A 6,000-nucleotide genomic window follows, 5' to 3' on the forward strand; every position below is an offset into this window, starting at 1 on the left:
GATGCTGAACTCATGGTCGGCTGTCAATGAGACTTCAAAGTCATTTCATTTCAAGTCTTCGTGGAAATCGTTGGAGACTTTTGCGTCTCAATTGAACCAACGATTTCTATTTTGCCGCGTCTGCTTGCGACTATAATGGGCCATCTACTCTCGGGTTTCCGCATGATTTTTGCCATTAGGCCTCCCGGAGCTTTTGGCCTCTTCTCCCTTTTCCACCTCGGCCTATACTTCAGTCTTTACTGATTTCAATAGGTTTCCTCCGTAACTACCATTGACAATCAATGATTAGCCGATCCGTGCAACTGTCTTGCCTTGTAGAAACGAACTCCCGCTTGATTTGCGTAGCTCGTGCACTGAACTTCCGAACCAGTTTGGAGTCCCAATTCGTTCGTTTCATTTTCGATCCCCAGATCGCAGCTGGATTGGCGAAAATTTGCATCAATCATTAATCTAGTTTCATCCCGAGCCTAACTTCTTCAGTTAACCGACCTCCTACAAAACAGTTTAGCGATCGGGTGTTCAGATAAGTCACGTGATGTACCGCTTGTGACTAAGGCTACTTGCCCATCTGCGTCTGACAGAATACATGGTGTTCGTTCGACTAGCTGCCCGGTTGTTTCATGGAATATTCCGCGAATCGTTCATGAAACTGACAATTACTTTGAGCGTGAAAAGACGTCAATAATTACAAGAAAATCTGGATCCACCGAATGAATTGTTCATTTTTTAACCAGTGAACAGTGCTCGGTGGATCCAGGTTTTTCATGTAATTGTCCAGCCATCATCCATGGGAACGAGTTCCAGAATGCTCTTCATCTTGGTATCAATTGCTTTGAATAGGCTGGGCGCGTGAGCTTCACTTCTATAGAACTGACACATTTATCAATGGAGGCCTTCGATTCGTTAAATTTGATTATCTTATCTGTATTTATTATTGGTTCCGGGTAAGAGGACTAAACACAGGAGATTCATCTCCCAGCGTATTATTCGGAATTGTATGGTTGGAAAAATCATTGCGCATGTTCGACATTGGGCTGCCAGCACATAGCTGTGACCATGTTGCATTGCGTAGCTGTTTATCGTTTGTTACATGGTATGGAGAAAAACACAGAAGAAAAGCATCTAGGCGCCATCGACACACCGAAACGCCAATTCATGAACCACAGGGGCCACGGGCTAGTAAGCTAACTCGTTCCTACCGGACGAATGACACTTGACTTGCTCCTCCTATATTTAGTCTTCTTGGTTCCATGCCACCGTAACCGATGTGATCTAGTTTTCGTTGCTAATCAACCAGTTTATCGTCTTTGATACGTATCGATCTAGAATGTTTCGTTCGATAGTCCCGTTATCATCACAGACTCGACCGTCCGACGATTGGTGATTTTCATTACACCCTTATCGATAATGACACAATTGTCAGAGACAGCTGTTTCGCGCCCAGGAACGACTACTTTCTAGTCGTCTGTTAGCGAAATATTCAGCCGTGAACTACAACATCCGCTTAGCAGTTTCCGCGATTATTTGTACAAGCAAAGATTTATACAAGGGTTCGATTCGACTTCTTGTAGATTTTCTTCAAGTAAGCTGCCACCGTTAACTTATTGGTGATATAGATTTAAACTAATCGTGGTCTTCGTCATCATAAACGGAGCGACAATTGGTATCTGTTTTTGGCCGGTTACGATCTAAAATTCCAATCGTCCGGGTCTCACGCCGAAGTCCTGCAGTCCGTTATTCCCAACCAATTCTCGGCATTTTGCCATCGTTTTCGCTTCACCGAAAACATTTTGGAGGCCATACAACGAGGTTAGAACTGCCTCGCACCCACTGGTATGAAAGCTGAAACTGCACTTAGTATAGACTGAGGATTGAGGGAGTCCTAAGTCCGCATCCAGTTGATGTCTTACCGGACCAATTGGTAAGAAGCTTTCCTCCACACTTGCGTTCCACGGACCCTTTTTTTTAAGCTAAATACGCAAATCTTGAAAAGGCACTTGGATATAATTCGCTATTGCTTGCTATTATACATAAAAAGCAATTACCACTTTCGGTCATGCTGCTTCCAGGACAGGACAGAGGTGAGGAAGCCCCTGATGAGGTGCCTTTGCCCTGGAAGAATCCGTCAGTCATTCTTTTCAAGTCGAACTCAACGACAAGTGATAACATTATGAACCATGACTGGTATAATTGACATACTCATGACGGGTTTTTGATTTTGGTTATGAATTCAAGCTGTATCCGAAGAAGTTCATGGGCTTATGCTTGTACGGCAGGTACCCACGTTAAACTTCGTGTATCGTCATACGCGTTCTTGCGATCCTATCTTTACAGTAGGTTAGTGTTATCTAAGCGCATTTCGCTTTTTAGATTCGATGGAATTTTCGAAGCGAACTCTTGGTTTGTGAATGGTAGCTTAAAAACGTCTCGCAAATTAGGAAGGAGGTAGCCAGGGCTCGAAACCGGCTGCACTGCTGCCAAGAAGAGGAAATTCGTAGAAATATGTATGTAAACTTCAATAGATTCTTTGTGATTGGAAGCAATTTTGACTGGCTATTGTAATGCTGGAATATGTACTAAACCAAAGTGGATTTAAGTCTCGTTAAAGAGAAAAACATCTTTTCCTTTAAACTTGTTTTGCGGCTGTTTCATAGGAACAACAAAGTTAGGTGGAAGGGAATCAGACATTGCCATAAATAGGATATGTATCTATATTTAATTTATTATTGCAAATAACTGTTTAAAGGTCCTTGAATATTTTCAAGACAGTTTTTCAATTGAGAACATGTGTAAGTGGGGATTATTAAAAAGATTCAAAGCAGTTAGGAGGGATAAAAATGAAATAGATTCGAAGTTGAAGGAGTTTTTAATCGTATATATAGCTAAGTATAGAAGTACATTATTTAAATATTTATTGAAAATATATATATTCGCATTTATCCTATATATACATACATATGTCTTTATAAGATGGACTCTACAAAATATTATACAATGAGAAATTATCGTAGAAAACAGTTTGTCGTTTTTCATTGCTAGGGGGATCGCAAATCAATATTTATTTGCTGTTGTCCACAAGATATGAAGGCTATAATAGTTGGTATTTGATATAATTATTTGTCTTTGTACAAGTTGCAATGAATGACATATTGTCTAGTTTTATATATATATGTAATTCCAGGCTGCTATTTTAGGATAATATACAAATAAGTCTTCACATATACACAAAAGTAGTTTGAGATTGTGAAATTCCTCGATTACATTCAACTCGAATTTAATGTGTGCAATTGGAAAGTAAGTAGGGAAGTAATTCAGATGTTAATGAAAAAAGATACAAAGTCCGTTCATTGTTAACGAAAATGAAAGAATGTCATATTATAGATTATACATACAAAATAACGCTTGAATCGAGGTTTTGTAAACAGAGTTCAATGTAAAGTGAAACATATTTTCGATGAAAAAAACAAGATATAAGATTTATCGCTATTTATTATCCAAGAAAAAAATTATCTAGAAGAGTTCATAAAAATTATATAAAAGTACATGAATTGTACTGGGTAGTCAATATTGCAAGAGTAATGTTATATATTTAGGTGAAATTTGTTGAAATGGTGACATAAACAGTGAAATCTCAAATTGGTATTTCCATTTGCGTCGAAAACTCATTTATTTCCGATTGCGGGGTGTTATTTGGTTGTCAAAAGTTGGGTTCTCGTTGAACAGGTCTTGATAAGTTTAGGGGTAATGGGAAGGTTTTAGGATAAAAAAATTGATTTATATTAAATTAGGACTTTCTAAATTGAATATTACCACTCACTTGTCCTTTGGACAACGGAAAGTAGTCTAAATAAATTTTTGGAGAAATCTTTATTGATTTTCTACCCATAAGCGGCTCAATCTCAAACTCGATCACAACTGGTAAAGACAGCACTTTTCACGTAAAAATTATTTATTATCCATATTATTACTTAAACATTATTGATTATCTAGTACATAAATTACATACAAATATTACACAGACTTAAAATCCTCTATTTTGCCAAAAAGGTCCTTTTCCCGAAGAGCGTATGTAACATCCAACTTTCTGGTTTCCTTCGCTTTTATCTTACTTTTTGGTCCAATTTTATGCCGCAGATCCGCTTTTTAGCAGTTAGATAAAATATTTCTGTGGAAATACTCGTTTCTCCCAAGACGCTGCAACTTAACAAATGCAGAAGAAGGAAATTAGTTCCAACGCTATTATGTTACAGGAACTATAAATCTAAATATGCGTCCATTAAAACCGAGGACAGCAACAGAACTGCCAAAAGACTTTGAAACAGAAGCAGAAGGCTAAGAAGTTCTACATATGTATATAAGAGAACAGGAAAAGATTAATAAAATGTAGAAGTTGGAAGAATATAACGCCGGTCTTTAGTGCAAGATTTATATAGAATATTAACCCTTCGTTGGTGGATACTGTTTTCCGCATTTTTTTCACATCTTGGCGATTCCTTTGAATCGCAAGCCCATTGAAGATTTGACTATCTATTGTTTCCCATAAGCTTATTATTAAGCAAATTTTTGCTCCTGGAAAAATTATCATTTTATACGCAAACTAAAATTAAAATTAACAATTTCTTACCTAATAACAATGATGACTACTGTACCCTTTTGGTGGTTATATGTAGTACGTCTCTCACATCAATAGTATATCAATCAGTTTGATAACTACAAGAAATTTCAAAATATTGGTATTGGGTATTCTCCCCCCTCGGGTATATCCAGTCTATTCTTTAGTGACCTCTGAGTATTCCAACTATGATTTTAAGGCTCTTCTTGGTGACGTTCAATCAATCCTGCGAGCGATCTGGTTCATATGTTCTTATAAGCACTTTGGACATTTTAATTCCTGGTAAGTTCGCTAAGTATAGTTTTCTCAACAGTTTCGATTATTTCATGATTGTCATGACCATAATCATGGTTTATAGATTGGAATTTCCGTTCCTCTAACTTGAATTGGAACTTTCAGATTCATACGCCCTAACTATGCGGTATGTGACTCGCACTCTCCATCTTTTCTATTATGAAGTTTTTATACGAGCAATTCAAATCATTTCATTTCGATGCTAACGGAGGAAAGTGAAAACCATCTAAAAGATCAGTACCAATACTTTGTAGCACATTGTGACTCCCTTCTATTATCAACAAACTCAGAAAAGGCTTCCACAATCACCTTTACTAAAATACGAGGAGCTGTTTTAGGGCTAAGCTTCAAGGACCACTATTCAAAATACTTGTGAAGCATCACCGTTCTGGGGAAGAATCGTCCCATTTAATCTAGGGTTCAGAAACAACAGCAGCTCTGAGTGAAGCCAGAATAGCTCCTACAGTTGAGGGCTTCACCTTAAATACGCCTTCCATATTTTTAGAGGCATAGTAAGGGCTTGAATATGTGTCTGTTAGCTATTGGCTCACCTATGTGCCTTCCAAATAAGATACAATCTTCCATTGAGGGCAATTCAGGAGGTGCACTGGCTTATCTAGGTCACCCTATAACCATGCAATTTGTACCTGACCTCAGGAATATAATCAGGCAACACTTCCTGCCAATTGCGCTTCTTGCTCGAAGCGTGTGTGCTATCTATCTATCTATCTATCTTCTCTTCCTCCCGTTCACAGGATAATTTCCTTTGAAGTCGCTCATCTTTTACACAATCCTCCTGTTTTCTTTTGTTTGTTTTCCGGACTTCATTTTATTTGCAGTTCTAATGGCTAACATGGCTGCTATCAACCTCTATTATCGCCAAGATCTCCTATCCTGAGGAATCGGTTCTTGATCCGCATTGCTTTTTTTGAGCAGCTGAAAAGCAATTATTTGCCGATTATCGGTGAGTTGGGCATTGATATTGTTTCAAGTTTCAACTCTCACATTGGTCACAGAAGTTTAACTTTTTGGCATACGCACCCAATTTAACAAATCACTTGCCAGCAAGTTAAAGCAGTTGCTCCTTCATCAAT

This window comes from Hermetia illucens, chromosome 4, assembly GCF_905115235.1.
Source record: "Hermetia illucens chromosome 4, iHerIll2.2.curated.20191125, whole genome shotgun sequence".
In the NCBI taxonomy this organism is placed as follows: domain Eukaryota; kingdom Metazoa; phylum Arthropoda; class Insecta; order Diptera; family Stratiomyidae; genus Hermetia; species Hermetia illucens.